At 43.6% G+C, this 20562-nt stretch overlaps 18 non-coding genes across 18 annotated transcripts; all 18 read left to right on the top strand.

Moving 5' to 3' along the window:
• The first annotated feature begins 346 nt into the window (after window positions 1-346).
• On the top strand, window positions 347-465 carry LOC136736797 (5S ribosomal RNA). The gene has a single exon (XR_010811848.1). It is a non-coding gene; the product is annotated as a 5S ribosomal RNA (ribosomal RNA).
• A 1066-nt stretch (window positions 466-1531) lies between these two features.
• On the top strand, window positions 1532-1650 carry LOC136737382 (5S ribosomal RNA). The gene has a single exon (XR_010812344.1). It is a non-coding gene; the product is annotated as a 5S ribosomal RNA (ribosomal RNA).
• A 1066-nt stretch (window positions 1651-2716) lies between these two features.
• Window positions 2717-2835, top strand: LOC136737209 (5S ribosomal RNA). The gene has a single exon (XR_010812175.1). It is a non-coding gene; the product is annotated as a 5S ribosomal RNA (ribosomal RNA).
• A 1055-nt stretch (window positions 2836-3890) lies between these two features.
• Window positions 3891-4009, top strand: LOC136737243 (5S ribosomal RNA). The gene has a single exon (XR_010812209.1). It is a non-coding gene; the product is annotated as a 5S ribosomal RNA (ribosomal RNA).
• Window positions 4010-5064: 1055 nt separating this feature from the next.
• Window positions 5065-5183, top strand: LOC136736804 (5S ribosomal RNA). The gene has a single exon (XR_010811854.1). It is a non-coding gene; the product is annotated as a 5S ribosomal RNA (ribosomal RNA).
• A 1066-nt stretch (window positions 5184-6249) lies between these two features.
• Window positions 6250-6368, top strand: LOC136737192 (5S ribosomal RNA). The gene has a single exon (XR_010812159.1). It is a non-coding gene; the product is annotated as a 5S ribosomal RNA (ribosomal RNA).
• Window positions 6369-7418: 1050 nt separating this feature from the next.
• On the top strand, window positions 7419-7537 carry LOC136737341 (5S ribosomal RNA). Its single transcript, XR_010812304.1, has one exon. It is a non-coding gene; the product is annotated as a 5S ribosomal RNA (ribosomal RNA).
• A 1066-nt stretch (window positions 7538-8603) lies between these two features.
• Window positions 8604-8722, top strand: LOC136737028 (5S ribosomal RNA). The gene has a single exon (XR_010812004.1). It is a non-coding gene; the product is annotated as a 5S ribosomal RNA (ribosomal RNA).
• Window positions 8723-9787: 1065 nt separating this feature from the next.
• LOC136736650 (5S ribosomal RNA) lies at window positions 9788-9906 on the top strand. Its single transcript, XR_010811710.1, has one exon. It is a non-coding gene; the product is annotated as a 5S ribosomal RNA (ribosomal RNA).
• A 1055-nt stretch (window positions 9907-10961) lies between these two features.
• On the top strand, window positions 10962-11080 carry LOC136737006 (5S ribosomal RNA). Its single transcript, XR_010811983.1, has one exon. It is a non-coding gene; the product is annotated as a 5S ribosomal RNA (ribosomal RNA).
• Window positions 11081-12135: 1055 nt separating this feature from the next.
• On the top strand, window positions 12136-12254 carry LOC136737027 (5S ribosomal RNA). Its single transcript, XR_010812003.1, has one exon. It is a non-coding gene; the product is annotated as a 5S ribosomal RNA (ribosomal RNA).
• A 1066-nt stretch (window positions 12255-13320) lies between these two features.
• LOC136737191 (5S ribosomal RNA) lies at window positions 13321-13439 on the top strand. The gene has a single exon (XR_010812158.1). It is a non-coding gene; the product is annotated as a 5S ribosomal RNA (ribosomal RNA).
• Window positions 13440-14489: 1050 nt separating this feature from the next.
• On the top strand, window positions 14490-14608 carry LOC136737340 (5S ribosomal RNA). The gene has a single exon (XR_010812303.1). It is a non-coding gene; the product is annotated as a 5S ribosomal RNA (ribosomal RNA).
• Window positions 14609-15674: 1066 nt separating this feature from the next.
• Window positions 15675-15793, top strand: LOC136737304 (5S ribosomal RNA). The gene has a single exon (XR_010812268.1). It is a non-coding gene; the product is annotated as a 5S ribosomal RNA (ribosomal RNA).
• Window positions 15794-16859: 1066 nt separating this feature from the next.
• Window positions 16860-16978, top strand: LOC136736649 (5S ribosomal RNA). Its single transcript, XR_010811709.1, has one exon. It is a non-coding gene; the product is annotated as a 5S ribosomal RNA (ribosomal RNA).
• A 1055-nt stretch (window positions 16979-18033) lies between these two features.
• On the top strand, window positions 18034-18152 carry LOC136736994 (5S ribosomal RNA). Its single transcript, XR_010811972.1, has one exon. It is a non-coding gene; the product is annotated as a 5S ribosomal RNA (ribosomal RNA).
• Window positions 18153-19218: 1066 nt separating this feature from the next.
• LOC136737026 (5S ribosomal RNA) lies at window positions 19219-19337 on the top strand. The gene has a single exon (XR_010812002.1). It is a non-coding gene; the product is annotated as a 5S ribosomal RNA (ribosomal RNA).
• Window positions 19338-20395: 1058 nt separating this feature from the next.
• LOC136737025 (5S ribosomal RNA) lies at window positions 20396-20514 on the top strand. Its single transcript, XR_010812001.1, has one exon. It is a non-coding gene; the product is annotated as a 5S ribosomal RNA (ribosomal RNA).
• The last annotated feature ends 48 nt before the right edge of the window (window positions 20515-20562 follow it).

Raw genomic sequence — 20562 nt, 5'->3', positions numbered from 1 at the left:
TGATGCAACCTCCTTTCAGTTTCATACTGCATGTCAATTGAAATCCTTACTGAAATGCACACCTTCTCAAGATTGCGCTTGACTGGCGTGTCAGGCACTCAATTACAGCTGTTTTATCAAGAGAATGTGTTCGTTTTGTAATATATAGTTCCGGTCTGGTGTGGCACCCCAGCTAACGCACAACGTTGCCACAATGTTGCCACAACGTGGCGTGTTAGCAGGGACTGTCTGCGGCGTGCTGGTGTGTCCCGGGCTTTAGAGTAGAGAGACAGTTCAACTGTAAGTATGAACGGCAGAAACGGATATTGCCTTCCCATTAAGTAGAGCGTCAGGGACAGCCTTCCTGGCTTACGGCCATACTAGCCTGAATACGCCCGATCTCGTCCGATCTCGGAAGCTAAGCAGGCTCGTTCCTGGTCAGTACTTGGATGGGAGACTGCCTGGGAATACCAGGTGCTGTAAGCTTTTGCATCTTTTACACACCAGAGGGCGACAAATCACGAGTTTTAACTTTGGATACACGCAATTTCATCATTATTTCAGATTTGACTTCCCCAAATACACAGGCATACAATAGATCTTGTTCTCCAACGTAAACGGTCCCTAGTAACTAGGGTACATTCGTAAATAAATTGAGCATCATGGCTAGAAGTGACTAAATGTTGCCTAATCTTTCTCATCGAGAAATGACACAATTACAGCAACACAAAAAGGAACTCCACCGGACAAAGTTCAGTGCTCACAAGGAGCCTCATTCAACACACACGGTTCCATTCCCATTCATGCAAAGCACGAAAGTGTAAAACTTGGGAACATACTTGAGAGCAAAGATCACATTCAATCTCATTCAAGGCACGGATGTGAATGCAACGGGATGAAATTACTGAAATGATGCCTGCCCTCGAACTGTGATGATGGACTACCCGACTCGCCAATAATATTGGGTTCTGGTGTATTGAAATACAGGAGCTGCTGGATTTGTGTGTTTTCTTACCCCCTCACCATAGTTTGTCAAATGTTTAAACAACTGAACTTATATTCAAGGTTTGTTTCTCTTCATATGTTTTACTGGTTTACATTTGTCTCAGCAACCTGTTGAATGATTCTTCTGCTTTCAAAACAAAATGACAACAGGATGAATGCACACACTTGAAAATACAATACATGCAATGTTATGCATCATAGTGATGCAACCTCCTTTCAGTTTCATACTGCATGTCAATTGAAATCCTTACTGAAATGCACACCTTCTCAAGATTGCGCTTGACTGGCGTGTCAGGCACTCAATTACAGCTGTTTTATCAAGACAATGTGTTCGTTTTGTAATATATAGTTCCGGTCTGGTGTGGCACCCCAGCTAACGCACAACGTTGCCACAACGCTGCCACAACGTGGCGTGTTAGCAGGGACTGTCTGCGGCGCGCAGGTGTGTCCCGGGCTTTAGAGTAGAGAGACAGTTCAACTGTAAGTATGAACGGCAGAAACGGATATTGCCTTCCCTTTAAGTAGAGCGTCAGGGACAGCCTCCCTGGCTTACGGCCATACTAGCCTGAATACGCCCAATCTCGTCCGATCTCGGAAGCTAAGCAGGCTCGGGCCTGGTCAGTACTTGGATGGGAGACCGCCTGGGAATACCAGGTGCTGTAAGCTTTTGCATCTTTTACACACCAGAGGGCGACAAATCACGAGTTTTAACTTTGGATACACGCAATTTCATCATTATTTCAGATTTGACTTCCCCAAATACACAGGCATACAATAGATCTTGTTCTCCAATGTAAACGGTCCCTAGTAACTAGGGTACATTCGTAAATAAATTGAGCATCATGGCTAGAAGTGACTAAATGTTGCCTAATCTTTCTCATCGAGAAATGACACAATTACAGCAACACAAAAAGGAACTCCACCGGACGAAGTTCAGTGCTCACAAGGAGCCTAATTCAACACACACGGTTCCATTCCCATTCATGCAAAGCACGAAAGTGTAAAACTTGGGAACATACTTGAGAGCAAAGATCACATTCAATCTCATTCAAGGCACGGATGTGAATGCAACGGGATGAAATTACTGAAATGATGCCTGCCCTCGAACTGTGATGATGGACTACCCGACTCGCCAATAATATTGGGTTCTGGTGTATTGAAATACAGGAGCTGCTGGATTTGTGTGTTTTCTTACCCCCTCACCATAGTTTGTCAAATGTTTAAACAACTGAACTTATATTCAAGGTTTGTTTCTCTTCATATGTTTTACTGGTTTACATTTGTCTCAGCAACCTGTTGAATGATTCTTCTGCTTTCAAAACAAAATGACAACAGGATGAATGCACACACTTGTAAATACAATACATGCAATGTTATGCATCATAGTGATGCAACCTCCTTTCAGTTTCATACTGCATGTCAATTGAAATCCTTACTGAAATGCACACCTTCTCAAGATTGCGCTTGACTGGCGTGTCAGGCACTCAATTACAGCTGTTTTACCAAGACAATGTGTTCGTTTTGTAATATATAGTTCCGGTCTGGTGTGGCACCCCAGCTAACGCACAACGTTGCCACAATGTTGCCACAACGTGGCGTGTTAGCAGGGACTGTCTGCGGCGCGCTGGTGTGTCCCGGGCTTTAGAGTAGAGAGACAGTTCAACTGTAAGTATGAACGGCAGAAACGGATATTGCCTTCCCTTTAAGTAGAGCGTCAGGGACAGCATTCCTGGCTTACGGCCATACTAGCCTGAATACGCCTGATCTCGTCCGATCTCGGAAGCTAAGCAGGCTCGGGCCTGGTCAGTACTTGGATGGGAGACCGCCTGGGAATACCAGGTGCTGTAAGCTTTTGCATCTTTTACACACCAGAGGGCGACATATCACGAGTTTTAACTTTGGATACACGCAATTTCATCATTATTTCAGATTTGACTTCCCCAAATACACAGGCATACAATAGATCTTGTTCTCCAATGTAAACGGTCCCTAGTAACTAGGGTACATTCATAAATAAATTGAGCATCATGGCTAGAAGTGACTAAATGTTGCCTAATCTTTCTCATCGAGAAATGACACAATCACAGCAACACAAAAAGGAACTCCACCGGACAAAGTTCAGTGCTCACAAGGAGCCTCATTCAACACACACGGTTCCATTCCCATTCATGCAAAGCACGAAAGTGTAAAACTTGGGAACATACTTGAGAGCAAAGATCACATTCAATCTCATTCAAGGCACGGATGTGAATGCAACAAGATGAAATTACTGAAATGATGCCTGCCCTCGAACTGTGATGATGGACTACCCGACTCGCCAATAATATTGGGTTCTGGTGTATTGAAATACAGGAGCTGCTGGATTTGTGTGTTTTCTTACCCCCTCACCATAGTTTGTCAAATGTTTAAACAACTGAACTTATATTCAAGGTTTGTTTCTCTTCATATGTTTTACTGGTTTACATTTGTCTCAGCAACCTGTTGAATGATTCTTCTGCTTTCAAAACAAAATGACAACAGGATGAATGCACACACTTGAAAATACAATACATGCAATGTTATGCATCATAGTGATGCAACCTCCTTTCAGTTTCATACTGCATGTCAATTGAAATCCTTACTGAAATGCACACCTTCTCAAGATTGCACTTGACTGGCGTGTCAGGCACTCAATTACAGCTGTATTATCAAGACAATGTGTTCGTTTTGTAAAATATAGTTCCGGTCTGGTGTGGCACCCCAGCTAACGCACAACGTTGCCACAACGTTTCGTGTTAGCAGGGACTGTCTGCGGCGCGCTGGTGTGTCCCGGACTTTAGAGTAGAGAGACAGTTCAACTGTAAGTATGAACGGCAGAAACGGATATTGCCTTCCCTTTAAGTAGAGCGTCAGGGACAGCCTCCCTGGCTTACGGCCGTACTAGCCTGAATACGCCCGATCTCGTCCGATCTCGGAAGCTAAGCAGGCTCGGGCCTGGTCAGTACTTGGATGGGAGACCGCCTGGGAATACCAGGTGCTGTAAGCTTTTGCATCTTTTACACACCAGAGGGCGACAAATCACGAGTTTTAACTTTGGATACACGCAATTTCATCATTATTTCAGATTTGACTTCCCCAAATACACAGGCATACAATAGATCTTGTTCTCCAATGTAAACGGTCCCTAGTAACTAGGGTACATTCGTAAATAAATTGAGCATCATGGCTAGAAGTGACTAAATGTTGCCTAATCTTTCTCATCGAGAAATGACACAATTACAGCAACACAAAAAGGAACTCCACCGGACAAAGTTCAGTGCTCACAAGGAGCCTCATTCAACACACACGGTTCCATTCCCATTCATGCAAAGCACGAAAGTGTAAAACTTGGGAACGTACTTGAGAGCAAAGATCACATTCAATCTCATTCAAGGCACGGATGTGAATGCAACGGGATGAAATTACTGAAATGATGCCTGCCCTCGAACTGTGATGATGGACTACCCGACTCGCCAATAATATTGGGTTCTGGTGTATTGAAATACAGGAGCTGCTGGATTTGTGTGTTTTCTTACCCCCTCACCATAGTTTGTCAAATGTTTAAACAACTGAACTTATATTCAAGGTTTGTTTCTCTTCATATGTTTTACTGGTTTACATTTGTCTCAGCAACCTGTTGAATGATTCATCTGCTTTCAAAACAAAATGACAACAGGATGAATGCACACACTTGAAAATACACTACATGCAATGTTATGCATCATAGTGATGCAACCTCCTTTCAGTTTCATACTGCATGTCAATTGAAATCCTTACTGAAATGCACACCTTCTCAAGATTGCGCTTGACTGGCGTGACAGGCACTCAATTACAGCTGTTTTATCAAGACAATGTGTTCGTTTTGTAAAATATAGTTCCGGTCTGGTGTGGCACCCCAGCTAACGCACAACGTTGCCACAACGTGGCGTGTTAGCAGGGACAGTCTGCGGCGCGCTGGTGTGTCCCGGGCTTTAGAGTAGAGAGACAGTTCAACTGTAAGTATGAACGGCAGAAACGGATATTGCCTTCCCTTTAAGTAGAGCGTCAGGAACAGCCTCCCTGGCTTATGGCCATTCTAGCCTGAATACGCCCGATCTCGTCCGATCTCGGAAGCCAAGCAGGCTCGGGCCTGGTCAGCACTTGGATGGGAGACCGCCTGGGAATACCAGGTGCTGTAAGCTTTTGCACCTTTTACACACCAGAGGGCGACAAATCACGAGTTTTAACTTTGGATACACACAATTTCATCATTATTTCAGATTTGACTTCCCCAAATACACAGGCATACAATAGATCTTGTTCTCCAACGTAAACGGTCCCTAGTAACTAGGGTACATTCGTAACTAAATTGAGCATCATGGCTAGAAGTGACTAAATGTTGCCTAATCTTTCTCATCAAGAAATGACACAATTACAGCAACACAAAAAGGAACTCCACCGGACAAAGTTCAGTGCTCACAAGGAGCCTCATTCAACACACACGGTTCCATTCCCATTCATGCAAAGCAAGAAAGTGTAAAACTTGGGAACATACTTGAGAGCAAAGATCACATTCAATCTCATTCAAGGCACGGATGTGAATGCAACGGGATGAAATTACTGAAATGATGCCTGCCCTCGAACTGTGATGATGGACTACCCGACTCGCCATTCATGTTGGGTTCTGGTGTATTGAAATACAGGAGCTGCTGGATTTGTATGTTTTCTTACCCCCTCACCATAGTTTGTCAAATGTTTAAACAACTGAACTTATATTCAAGGTTTGTTTCTCTTCATATGTTTTACTGGTTTACATTTGTCTCAGCAACCTGTTGAATGATTCTTCTGCTTTCAAAACAAAATGACAACAGGATGAATGCACACACTTGAAAATACAATACATGCAATGTTATGCATCATAGTGATGCAACCTCCTTTCAGTTTCATACTGCATGTCAATTGAAATCCTTACTGAAATGCACACCTTGTCAAGATTGCGCTTGACTCGCGTGTCAGGCACTCAATTACAGCTGTTTTATCAAGACAATGTGTTCGTTTTGTAATATATAGTTCCGGTCTGGTGTGGCACCCCAGCTAACGCACAACGTTGCCACAATGTTGCCACAACGTGGCGTGTTAGCAGGGACTGTCTGCGGCGCGCTGGTGTGTCCCGGGCTTTAGAGTAGAGAGACAGTTCAACTGTAAGTATGAACGGCAGAAACGGATATTGCCTTCCCTTTAAGTAGAGCGTCAGGGACAGCCTCCCTGGCTTACGGCCATACTAGCCTGAATACGCCCGATCTCGTCCGATCTCGGAAGCCAAGCAGGCTCGGGCCTGGTCAGTACTTGGATGGGAGACCGCCTGGGAATACCAGGTGCTGTAAGCTTTTGCATCTTTTACACACCAGAGGGCGACAAATCACGAGTTTTAACTTTGGATACACGCAATTTCATCATTATTTCAGATTTGACTTCCCCAAATACACAGGCATACAATAGATCTTGTTCTCCAACGTAAACGGTCCCTAGTAACTAGGGTACATTCGTAAATAAATTGAGCATCATGGCTAGAAGTGACTAAATGTTGCCTAATCTTTCTCATCGAGAAATGACACAATTACAGCAACACAAAAAGGAACTCCACCGGACAAAGTTCAGTGCTCACAAGGAGCCTCATTCAACACACACGGTTCCATTCCCATTCATGCAAAGCACGAAAGTGTAAAACTTGGGAACATACTTGAGAGCAAAGATCACATTCAATCTCATTCAAGGCACGGATGTGAATGCAACGGGATGAAATTACTGAAATGATGCCTGCCCTCGAACTGTGATGATGGACTACCCGACTCGCCAATAATATTGGGTTCTGGTGTATTGAAATACAGGAGCTGCTGGATTTGTGTGTTTTCTTACCCCCTCACCATAGTTTGTCATATGTTTAAACAACTGAACTTATATTCAAGGTTTGTTTCTCTTCATATGTTTTACTGGTTTACATTTGTCTCAGCAACCTGTTGAATGATTCTTCTGCTTTCAAAACAAAATGACAACAGGATGAATGCACACACTTGAAAATACAATACATGCAATGTTATGCATCATAGTGATGCAACCTCCTTTCAGTTTCATACTGCATGTCAATTGAAATCCTTACTGAAATGCACACCTTCTCAAGATTGCGCTTGAATGGCGTGTCAGGCACTCAATTACAGCTGTTTTATCAAGACAATGTGTTCGTTTTGTAATACATAGGTCTGGTGTGGCACCCCAGCTAACGCACAACGTTGCCACAACGTTTCGTGTTAGCAGGGACTGTCTGCGGCGTGCTGGTGTGTCCCGGACTTTAGAGTAGAGAGACAGTTCAACTGTAAGTATGAGCGGCAGAAACGGATATTGCCTTCCCTTTAAGTAGAGCGTCAGGGACAGCCTCCCTGGCTTACGGCCATACTAGCCTGAATACGCCCGATCTCGTCCGATCTCGGAAACTAAGCAGGCTCGGGCCTGGTCAGTACTTGGATGGGAGACCGCCTGGGAATACCAGGTGCTGTAAGCTTTTGCATCTTTTACACACCAGAGGGCGACAAATCACGAGTTTTAACTTTGGATACACGCAATTTCATCATTATTTCAGATTTGACTTCCCCAAATACACAGGCATACAATAGATCTTGTTCTCCAATGTAAACGGTCCCTAGTAACTAGGGTACATTCGTAAATAAATTGAGCATCATGGCTAGAAGTGACTAAATGTTGCCTAATCTTTCTCATCGAGAAATGACACAATTACAGCAACACAAAAAGGAACTCCACCGGACAAAGTTCAGTGCTCACAAGGAGCCTCATTCAACACACACGGTTCCATTCCCATTCATGCAAAGCACGAAAGTGTAAAACTTGGGAACATACTTGAGAGCAAAGATCACATTCAATCTCATTCAAGGCACGGATGTGAATGCAACGGGATGAAATTACTGAAATGATGCCTGCCCTCGAACTGTGATGATGGACTACCCGACTCGCCAATAATATTGGGTTCTGGTGTATTGAAATACAGGAGCTGCTGGATTTGTGTGTTTTCTTACCCCCTCACCATAGTTTGTCAAATGTTTAAACAACTGAACTTATATTCAAGGTTTGTTTCTCTTCATATGTTTTACTGGTTTACATTTGTCTCAGCAACCTGTTGAATGATTCTTCTGCTTTCAAAACAAAATGACAACAGGATGAATGCACACACTTGTAAAAACAATACATGCAATGTTATGCATCATAGTGATGCAACCTCCTTTCAGTTTCATACTGCATGTCAATTGAAATCCTTACTGAAATGCACACCTTCTCAAGATTGCGCTTGACTGGCGTGTCAGGCACTCAATTACAGCTGTTTTATCAAGACAATGTGTTCGTTTTGTAATATATAGTTCCGGTCTGGTGTGGCACCCCAGCTAACGCACAACGTTGCCACAATGTTGCCACAACGTGGCGTGTTAGCAGGGACTGTCTGCGGCGCGCTGGTGTGTCCCGGGCTTTAGAGTAGAGAGACAGTTCAACTGTAAGTATGAACGGCAGAAACGGATATTGCCTTCCCTTTAAGTAGAGCGTCAGGGACAGCATTCCTAGCTTACGGCCATACTAGCCTGAATACGCCCGATCTCGTCCGATCTCGGAAGCTAAGCAGGCTCGGGCCTGGTCAGTACTTGGATGGGAGACCGCCTGGGAATACCAGGTGCTGTAAGCTTTTGCATCTTTTACACACCAGAGGGCGACATATCACGAGTTTTAACTTTGGATACACGCAATTTCATCATTATTTCAGATTTGACTTCCCCAAATACACAGGCATACAATAAATCTTGTTCTCCAATGTAAACGGTCCCTAGTAACTAGGGTACATTCATAAATAAATTGAGCATCATGGCTAGAAGTGACTAAATGTTGCCTAATCTTTCTCATCGAGAAATGACAGAATTACAGCAACACAAAAAGGAACTCCACCGGACAAAGTTCAGTGCTCACAAGGAGCCTCATTCAACACACACGGTTCCATTCCCATTCATGCAAAGCACGAAAGTGTAAAACTTGGGAACATACTTGAGAGCAAAGATCACATTCAATCTCATTCAGGCACGGATGTGAATGCAACAAGATGAAATTACTGAAATGATGCCTGCCCTCGAACTGTGATGATGGACTACCCGACTCGCCAATAATATTGGGTTCTGGTGTATTGAAATACAGGAGCTGCTGGATTTGTGTGTTTTCTTACCCCCTCACCATAGTTTGTCAAATGTTTAAACAACTGAACTTATATTCAAGGTTTGTTTCTCTTCATATGTTTTACTGGTTTACATTTGTCTCAGCAACCTGTTGAATGATTCTTCTGCTTTCAAAACAAAATGACAACAGGATGAATGCACACACTTGAAAATACAATACATGCAATGTTATGCATCATAGTGATGCAACCTCCTTTCAGTTTCATACTGCATGTCAATTTAAATCCTTACTGAAATGCACACCTTCTCAAGATTGCGCTTGACTGGCGTGTCAGGCACTCAATTACAGCTGTTTTATCAAGACAATGTGTTCGTTTTGTAATATATAGTTCCGGTCTGGTGTGGCACCCCAGCTAACGCACAACGTTGCCACAATGTTGCCACAACGTGGCGTGTTAGCAGGGACTGTCTGCGGCGCGCTGGTGTGTCCCGGGCTTTAGAGTAGAGAGACAGTTCAACTGTAAGTATGAACGGCAGAAACGGATATTGCCTTCCCTTTAAGTAGAGCGTCAGGGACAGCCTCCCTGGCTTACGGCCATACTAGCCTGAATACGCCCGATCTCGTCCGATCTCGGAAGCTAAGCAGGCTTGGGCCTGGTCAGTACTTGGATGGGAGACTGCCTGGAAATACCAGGTGCTGTAAGCTTTTGCATCTTTTACACACCAGAGGGCGACAAATCACGAGTTTTAACTTTGGATACACGCAATTTCATCATTATTTCAGATTTGACTTCCCCAAATACACAGGCATACAATAGATCTTGTTCTCCAACGTAAACGGTCCCTAGTAACTAGGGTACATTCGTAAATAAATTGAGCATCATGGCTAGAAGTGACTTAATGTTGCCTAATCTTTCTCATCGAGAAATGACACAATTACAGCAACACAAAAAGGAACTCCACCGGACAAAGTTCAGTGCTCACAAGGAGCTTCATTCAACACATACGGTTCCATTCCCATTCATGCAAAGCACGAAAGTGTAAAACTTGGGAACATACTTGAGAGCAAAGATCACATTCAATCTCATTCAAGGCACGGATGTGAATGCAACGGGATGAAATTACTGAAATTATGCCTGCCCTCGAACTGTGATGATGGACTACCCGACTCGCCAATAATATTGGGTTCTGGTGTATTGAAGTACAGGAGCTGCTGGATTTGTGTGTTTTCTTACCCCCTCACCATAGTTTGTCAAATGTTTAAACAACTGAACTTATATTCAAGGTTTGTTTCTCTTCATATGTTTTACTGGTTTACATTTGTCTCAGCAACCTGTTGAATGATTCTTCTGCTTTCAAAACAAAATGACAACAGGATGAATGCACACACTTGAAAATACAATACATGCAATGTTATGCATCATAGTGATGCAACCTCCTTTCAGTTTCATACTGCATGTCAATTGAAATCCTTACTGAAATGCACACCTTCTCAAGATTGCGCTTGACTGGCGTGTCAGGCACTCAATTACAGCTGTTTTATCAAGACAATGTGTTCGTTTTGTAATATATAGTTCCGGTCTGGTGTGGCACCCCAGCTAACGCACAACGTTGCCACAACGTTTCGTGTTAGCAGGGACTGTCTGCGGCGCGCTGGTGTGTCCCGGACTTTAGAGTAGAGAGACAGTTCAATTGCAAGTATGAGCGGCAGAAACGGATATTGCCTTCCCTTTAAGTAGAGCGTCACGGACAGCCTCTCTGGCTTACGGCCATACTAGCCTGAATACGCCCGATCTCATCCGATCTCGGAAGCTAAGCAGGCTCGGGCCTGGTCAGTACTTGGATGGGAGACCGCCTGGGAATACCAGGTGCTGTAAGCTTTTGCATCTTTTACACACCAGAGGGCGACAAATCACGAGTTTTAACTTTGGATACACGCAATTTCATCATTATTTCAGATTTGACTTCCCCAAATACACAGGCATACAATAGATCTTGTTCTCCAACGTAAACGGTCCCTAGTAACTAGTGTACATTCGTAAATAAATTGAGCATCATGGCTAGAAGTGACTAAATGTTGCCTAATCTTTCTCATCGAGAAATGACACAATTACAGCAACACAAAAAGGAACTCCACCGGACAAAGTTCAGTGCTCACAAGGAGCCTCATTCAACACACACGGTTCCATTCCCATTCATGCAAAGCACGAAAGTGTAAAACGTGGGACAATACTTGAGAGCAAAGATCACATTCAATCTCATTCAAGGCACGGATGTGAATGCAACGGGATGAAATTACTGAAATGATGCCTGCCCTCGAACTGTGATGATGGACTACCCGACTCGCCAATAATATTGGGTTCTGGTGTATTGAAATACAGGAGCTGCTGGATTTGTGTGTTTTCTTACCCCCTCACCATAGTTTGTCAAATGTTTAAACAACTGAACTTATATTCAAGGTTTGTTTCTCTTCATATGTTTTACTGGTTTACATTTGTCTCAGCAACCTGTTGAATGATTCTTCTGCTTTCAAAACAAAATGACAACAGGATGAATGCACACACTTGAAAATACAATACATGCAATGTTATGCATCATAGTGATGCAACCTCCTTTCAGTTTCATACTGCATGTCAATTGAAATCCTTACTGAAATGCACACCTTCTCAAGATTGCGCTTGACTGGCGTGTCAGGCACTCAATTACAGCTGTTTTATCAAGACAATGTGTTCGTTTTGTAATATATAGTTCCGGTCTGGTGTGGCACCCCAGCTAACGCACAACGTTGCCACAACGTTTCGTGTTAGCAGGGACTGTCTGCGGCGCGCTGGTGTGTCCCGGACTTTAGAGTAGAGAGACAGTTCAACTGCAAGTATGAGCGGCAGAAACGGATATTGCCTTCCCTTTAAGTAGAGCGTCAGGGACAGCCTCCCTGGCTTACGGCCATACTAGCCTGAATACGCCCGATCTCGTCCGATCTCGGAAGCTAAGCAGGCTCGGGCCTGGTCAGTACTTGGATGGGAGACCGCCTGGGAATACCAGGTGCTGTAAGCTTTTGCATCTTTTACACACCAGAGGGCGACAAATCACGAGTTTTAACTTTGGATACTCGCAATTTCATCATTATTTCAGATTTGACTTCCCCAAATACACAGGCATACAATAGATCTTGTTCTCCAACGTAAACGGTCCCTAGTAACTAGGGTACATTCGTAAATAAATTGAGCATCATGGCTAGAAGTGACTAAATGTTGCCTAATCTTTCTCATCGAGAAATTACACAATTACAGCAACACAAAAAGGAACTCCACCGGACAAAGTTCAGTGCTCACAAGGAGCCTCATTCAACACACACGGTTCCATTCCCATTCATGCAAAGCACGAAAGTGTAAAACTTGGGAACATACTTGAGAGCAAAGATCACATTCAATCTCATTCAAGGCACGGATGTGAATGCAACGGGATGAAATTACTGAAATGATGCCTGCCCTCGAACTGTGATGATGGACTACCCGACTCGCCAATAATATTGGCTTCTGGTGTATTGAAATACAGGAGCTGCTGGATTTGTGTCATTTCTTACCCCCTCACCATAGTTTGTCAAATGTTTAAACAACTGAACTTATATTCAAGGTTTGTTTCTCTTCATATGTTTTACTGGTTTACATTTGTCTCAGCAACCTGTTGAATGATTCTTCTGCTTTCAAAACAAAATGACAACAGGATGAATGCACACACTTGAAAATACAATACATGCAATGTTATGCATCATAGTGATGCAACCTCCTTTCAGTTTCATACTGCATGTCAATTGAAATCCTTACTGAAATGCACACCTTCTCAAGATTGCGCTTGACTGGCGTGTCAGGCACTCAATTACAGCTGTTTTATCAAGACAATGTGTTCGTTTTGTAAAATATAGTTCCGGTCTGGTGTGGCACCCCAGCTAACGCACAACGTTGCCACAATGTTGCCACAACGTGGCGTGTTAGCAGGGACTGTCTGCGGCGCGCTGGTGTGTCCCGGGCTTTAGAGTAGAGAGACAGTTCAACTGTAAGTATGAACGGCAGAAACGGATATTGCCTTCCCTTTAAGTAGAGCGTCAGGGACAGCCTCCCTGGCTTACGGCCATACTAGCCTGAATACGCCCGATCTCGTCCGATCTCGGAAGCCAAGCAGGCTCGGGCCTGGTCAGTACTTGGATGGGAGACCGCCTGGGAATACCAGGTGCTGTAAGCTTTTGCATCTTTTACACACCAGAGGGCGACAAATCACGAGTTTTAACTTTGGATACACGCAATTTCATCATTATTTCAGATTTGACTTCCCCAAATACACAGGCATACAATAGATCTTGTTCTCCAACGTAAACGGTCCCTAGTAACTAGGGTACATTCGTAAATAAATTGAGCATCATGGCTAGAAGTGACTAAATGTTGCCTAATCTTTCTCATCGAGAAATGACACAATTACAGCAACACAAAAAGGAACTCCACCGGACAAAGTTCAGTGCTCACAAGGAGCCTCATTCAACACACACGGTTCCATTCCCATTCATGCAAAGCACGAAAGTGTAAAACTTGGGAACATACTTGAGAGCAAAGATCACATTCAATCTCATTCAAGGCACGGATGTGAATGCAACGGGATGAAATTACTGAAATGATGCCTGCCCTCGAACTGTGATGATGGACTACCCGACTCGCCAATAATATTGGGTTCTGGTGTATTGAAATACAGGAGCTGCTGGATTTGTGTGTTTTCTTACCCCCTCACCATAGTTTGTCAAATGTTTAAACAACTGAACTTATATTCAAGGTTTGTTTCTCTTCATATGTTTTACTGGTTTACATTTGTCTCAGCAACCTGTTGAATGATTCTTCTGCTTTCAAAACAAAATGACAACAGGATGAATGCACACACTTGAAAATACAATACATGCAATGTTATGCATCATAGTGATGCAACCTCCTTTCAGTTTCATACTGCATGTCAATTGAAATCCTTACTGAAATGCACACCTTCTCAAGATTGCGCTTGACTGGCGTGTCAGGCACTCAATTACAGCTGTTTTATCAAGACAATGTGTTCGTTTTGTAATACATAGGTCTGGTGTGGCACCCCAGCTAACGCACAACGTTGCCACAACGTTTCGTGTTAGCAGGGACTGTCTGCGGCGTGCTGGTGTGTCCCGGACTTTAGAGTAGAGAGACAGTTCAACTGTAAGTATGAGCGGCAGAAACGGATATTGCCTTCCCTTTAAGTAGAGCGTCAGGGACAGCCTCCCTGGCTTACGGCCATACTAGCCTGAATACGCCCGATCTCGTCCGATCTCGGAAACTAAGCAGGCTCGGGCCTGGTCAGTACTTGGATGGGAGACCGCCTGGGAATACCAGGTGCTGTAAGCTTTTGCATCTTTTACACACCAGAGGGCGACAAATCACGAGTTTTAACTTTGGATACACGCAATTTCATCATTATTTCAGATTTGACTTCCCCAAATACACAGGCATACAATAGATCTTGTTCTCCAATGTAAACGGTCCCTAGTAACTAGGGTACATTCGTAAATAAATTGAGCATCATGGCTAGAAGTGACTAAATGTTGCCTAATCTTTCTCATCGAGAAATGACACAATTACAGCAACACAAAAAGGAACTCCACCGGACAAAGTTCAGTGCTCACAAGGAGCCTCATTCAACACACACGGTTCCATTCCCATTCATGCAAAGCACGAAAGTGTAAAACTTGGGAACATACTTGAGAGCAAAGATCACATTCAATCTCATTCAAGGCACGGATGTGAATGCAACGGGATGAAATTACTGAAATGATGCCTGCCCTCGAACTGTGATGATGGACTACCCGACTCGCCAATAATATTGGGTTCTGGTGTATTGAAATACAGGAGCTGCTGGATTTGTGTGTTTTCTTACCCCCTCACCATAGTTTGTCAAATGTTTAAACAACTGAACTTATATTCAAGGTTTGTTTCTCTTCATATGTTTTACTGGTTTACATTTGTCTCAGCAACCTGTTGAATGATTCTTCTGCTTTCAAAACAAAATGACAACAGGATGAATGCACACACTTGTAAAAACAATACATGCAATGTTATGCATCATAGTGATGCAACCTCCTTTCAGTTTCATACTGCATGTCAATTGAAATCCTTACTGAAATGCACACCTTCTCAAGATTGCGCTTGACTGGCGTGTCAGGCACTCAATTACAGCTGTTTTATCAAGACAATGTGTTCGTTTTGTAATATATAGTTCCGGTCTGGTGTGGCACCCCAGCTAACGCACAACGTTGCCACAATGTTGCCACAACGTGGCGTGTTAGCAGGGACTGTCTGCGGCGCGCTGGTGTGTCCCGGGCTTTAGAGTAGAGAGACAGTTCAACTGTAAGTATGAACGGCAGAAACGGATATTGCCTTCCCTTTAAGTAGAGCGTCAGGGACAGCATTCCTAGCTCACGGCCATACTAGCCTGAATACGCCCGATCTCGTCCGATCTCGGAAGCTAAGCAGGCTCGGGCCTGGTCAGTACTTGGATGGGAGACCGCCTGGGAATACCAGGTGCTGTAAGCTTTTGCATCTTTTACACACCAGAGGGCGACATATCACGAGTTTTAACTTTGGATACACGCAATTTCATCATTATTTCAGATTTGACTTCCCCAAATACACAGGCATACAATAGATCTTGTTCTCCAATGTAAACGGTCCCTAGTAACTAGGGTACATTCATAAATAAATTGAGCATCATGGCTAGAAGTGACTAAATGTTGCCTAATCTTTCTCATCGAGAAATGACAGAATTACAGCAACACAAAAAGGAACTCCACCGGACAAAGTTCAGTGCTCACAAGGAGCCTCATTCAACACACACGGTTCCATTCCCATTCATGCAAAGCACGAAAGTGTAAAACTTGGGAACATACTTGAGAGCAAAGATCACATTCAATCTCATTCAAGGCACGGATGTGAATGCAACAAGATGAAATTACTGAAATGATGCCTGCCCTCGAACTGTGATGATGGACTACCCGACTCGCCAATAATATTGGGTTCTGGTGTATTGAAATACAGGAGCTGCTGGATTTGTGTGTTTTCTTACCCCCTCACCATAGTTTGTCAAATGTTTAAACAACTGAACTTATATTCAAGGTTTGTTTCTCTTCATATGTTTTACTGGTTTACATTTGTCTCAGCAACCTGTTGAATGATTCTTCTGCTTTCAAAACAAAATGACAACAGGATGAATGCACACACTTGAAAATACAATACATGCAATGTTATGCATCATAGTGATGCAACCTCCTTTCAGTTTCATACTGCATGTCAATTTAAATCCTTACTGAAATGCACACCTTCTCAAGATTGCGCTTGACTGGCGTGTCAGGCACTCAATTACAGCTGTTTTATCAAGACAATGTGTTCGTTTTGTAATATATAGTTCCGGTCTGGTGTGGCACCCCAGCTAACGCACAACGTTGCCACAATGTTGCCACAACGTGGCGTGTTAGCAGGGACTGTCTGCGGCGCGCTGGTGTGTCCCGGGCTTTAGAGTAGAGAGACAGTTCAACTGTAAGTATGAACGGCAGAAACGGATATTGCCTTCCCTTTAAGTAGAGCGTCAGGGACAGCCTCCCTGGCTTACGGCCATACTAGCCTGAATACGCCCGATCTCGTCCGATCTCGGAAGCTAAGCAGGCTTGGGCCTGGTCAGTACTTGGATGGGAGACTGCCTGGAAATACCAGGTGCTGTAAGCTTTTGCATCTTTTACACACCAGAGGGCGACAAATCACGAGTTTTAACTTTGGATACACGCAATTTCATCATTATTTCAGATTTGACTTCCCCAAATACACAGGCATACAATAGATCTTGTTCTCCAACGTAAACGGTCCCTAGTAACTAGGGTACATTCGTAAATAAATTGAGCATCATGGCTAGAAGTGACTAAATGTTGCCTAATCTTTCTCATCGAGAAATGACACAATTACAGCAACACAAAAAGGAACTCCACCGGACAAAGTTCAGTGCTCACAAGGAGCTTCATTCAACACATACGGTTCCATTCCCATTCATGCAAAGCACGAAAGTGTAAAACTTGGGAACATACTTGAGAGCAAAGATCACATTCAATCTCATTCAAGGCACGGATGTGAATGCAACGGGATGAAATTACTGAAATTATGCCTGCCCTCGAACTGTGATGATGGACTACCCGACTCGCCAATAATATTGGGTTCTGGTGTATTGAAGTACAGGAGCTGCTGGATTTGTGTGTTTTCTTACCCCCTCACCATAGTTTGTCAAATGTTTAAACAACTGAACTTATATTCAAGGTTTGTTTCTCTTCATATGTTTTACTGGTTTACATTTGTCTCAGCAACCTGTTGAATGATTCTTCTGCTTTCAAAACAAAATGACAACAGGATGAATGCACACACTTGAAAATACAATACATGCAATGTTATGCATCATAGTGATGCAACCTCCTTTCAGTTTCATACTGCATGTCAATTGAAATCCTTACTGAAATGCACACCTTCTCAAGATTGCGCTTGACTGGCGTGTCAGGCACTCAATTACAGCTGTTTTATCAAGACAATGTGTTCGTTTTGTAATATATAGTTCCGGTCTGGTGTGGCACCCCAGCTAACGCACAACGTTGCCACAACGTTTCGTGTTAGCAGGGACTGTCTGCGGCGCGCTGGTGTGTCCCGGACTTTAGAGTAGAGAGACAGTTCAATTGCAAGTATGAGCGGCAGAAACGGATATTGCCTTCCCTTTAAGTAGAGCGTCAGGGACAGCCTCTCTGGCTTACGGCCATACTAGCCTGAATACGCCCGATCTCATCCGATCTCGGAAGCTAAGCAGGCTCGGGCCTGGTCAGTACTTGGATGGGAGACCGCCTGGGAATACCAGGTGCTGTAAGCTTTTGCATCTTTTACACACCAGAGGGCGACAAATCACGAGTTTTAACTTTGGATACACGCAATTTCATCATTATTTCAGATTTGACTTCCCCAAATACACAGGCATACAATAGATCTTGTTCTCCAACGTAAACGGTCCCTAGTAACTAGTGTACATTCGTAAATAAATTGAGCATCATGGCTAGAAGTGACTAAATGTTGCCTAATCTTTCTCATCGAGAAATGACACAATTACAGCAACACAAAAAGGAACTCCACCGGACAAAGTTCAGTGCTCACAAGGAGCCTCATTCAACACACACGGTTCCATTCCCATTCATGCAAAGCACGAAAGTGTAAAACTTGGGACAATACTTGAGAGCAAAGATCACATTCAATCTCATTCAAGGCACGGATGTGAATGCAACGGGATGAAATTACTGAAATGATGCCTGCCCTCGAACTGTGATGATGGACTACCCGACTCGCCAATAATATTGGGTTCTGGTGTATTGAAATACAGGAGCTGCTGGATTTGTGTGTTTTCTTACCCCCTCACCATAGTTTGTCAAATGTTTAAACAACTGAACTTATATTCAAGGTTTGTTTCTCTTCATATGTTTTACTGGTTTACATTTGTCTCAGCAACCTGTTGAATGATTCTTCTGCTTTCAAAACAAAATGACAACAGGATGAATGCACACACTTGAAAATACAATACATGCAATGTTATGCATCATAGTGATGCAACCTCCTTTCAGTTTCATACTGCATGTCAATTGAAATCCTTACTGAAATGCACACCTTCTCAAGATTGCGCTTGACTGGCGTGTCAGGCACTCAATTACAGCTGTTTTATCAAGACAATGTGTTCGTTTTGTAATATATAGTTCCGGTCTGGTGTGGCACCCCAGCTAACGCACAACGTTGCCACAATGTTGCCACAACGTGGCGTGTTAGCAGGGACTATCTGCGGCGCGCTGCTGTGTCCCGGGCTTTAGAGTAGAGAGACAGTTCAACTGTAAGTATGAACGGCAGAAACGGATATTGCCTTCCCTTTAAGTAGAGCGTCAGGGACAGCCTTTCTGGCTTACGGCCATACTAGCCTGAATACGCCCGATCTCGTCCGATCTCGGAAGCTAAGCAGGCTCGGGCCTGGTCAGTACTTGGATGGGAGACCGCCTGGGAATACCAGGTGCTGTAAGCTTTTGCATCTTTTACACACCAGAGGGCGACAAATCACGAGTTTTAACTTTGGATACACGCAATTTCATCATTATTTCAGATTTGACTTCCCCAAATACACAGGCATACAATAGATCTTGTTCTCCAACGTAAACGGTCCCTAGTAACTAGGGTACATTCATAAATAAATTGAGCATCATGGCTAGAAGTGACTAAATGTTGCCTAATCTTTCTCATCGATAAATGACACAATTACAGCAACACAAAAAAGAACTCCACCGGACAAAGTTCAGTGCTCACAAGGAGCCTCATTCAACACACACGGTTCCATTCCCATTCATGCAAAGCACGAAAGTGTAAAACTTGGGAACATACTTGAGAGCAAAGATCACATTCAATCTCATTCAAGGCACGGATGTGAATGCAACGGGATGAAATTACTGAAATGATGCCTGCCCTCGAACTGTGATGATGGACTACCCGACTCGCCAATAATATTGGGTTCTGGTGTATTGAAATACAGGAGCTGCTGGATTTGTGTGTTTTCTTACCCCCTCACCATAGTTTGTCAAATGTTTAAACAACTGAACTTATATTCAAGGTTTGTTTCTCTTCATATGTTTTACTGGTTTACATTTGTCTCAGCAACCTCAGCAAAAATGATTCTTCTACTTTCAAAACAAAATGACAACAGGATGAATGCACACACTTGAAAATACAATACATGCAATGTTATGCATCATAGTGATGCAACCTCCTTTCAGTTTCATACTGCATGTCAATTGAAATCCTTACTGAAATGCACACCTTCTCAAGATTGCGCTTGACTGGCGTGTCAGGCACTCAATTACAGCTGTTTTATCAAGACAATGTGTTCGTTTTGTAATATATAGTTCCGGTCTGGTGTGGCACCCCAGCTAACGCACAACGTTGCCACAACGTTTCGTGTTAGCAGGGACTGTCTGCGGCGCGCTGGTGTGTCCCGGACTTTAGAGTAGAGAGACAGTTCAACTGCAAGTATGAGCGGCAGAAACGGATATTGCCTTCCCTTTAAGTAGAGCGTCAGGGACAGCCTCCCTGGCTTACGGCCATACTAGCCTGAATACGCCCGATCTCGTCCGATCTCGGAAGCTAAGCAGGCTCGGGCCTGGTCAGTACTTGGATGGGAGACCGCCTGGGAATACCAGGTGCTGTAAGCTTTTGCATCTTTTACACACCAGAGGGCGACAAATCACGAGTTTTAACTT

Source organism: Amia ocellicauda, unplaced genomic scaffold (genome assembly GCF_036373705.1).
Source record: "Amia ocellicauda isolate fAmiCal2 unplaced genomic scaffold, fAmiCal2.hap1 HAP1_SCAFFOLD_47, whole genome shotgun sequence".
Lineage (NCBI taxonomy): Eukaryota > Metazoa > Chordata > Actinopteri > Amiiformes > Amiidae > Amia > Amia ocellicauda.
This window is presented reverse-complemented; position numbering and strand designations above follow the sequence as displayed.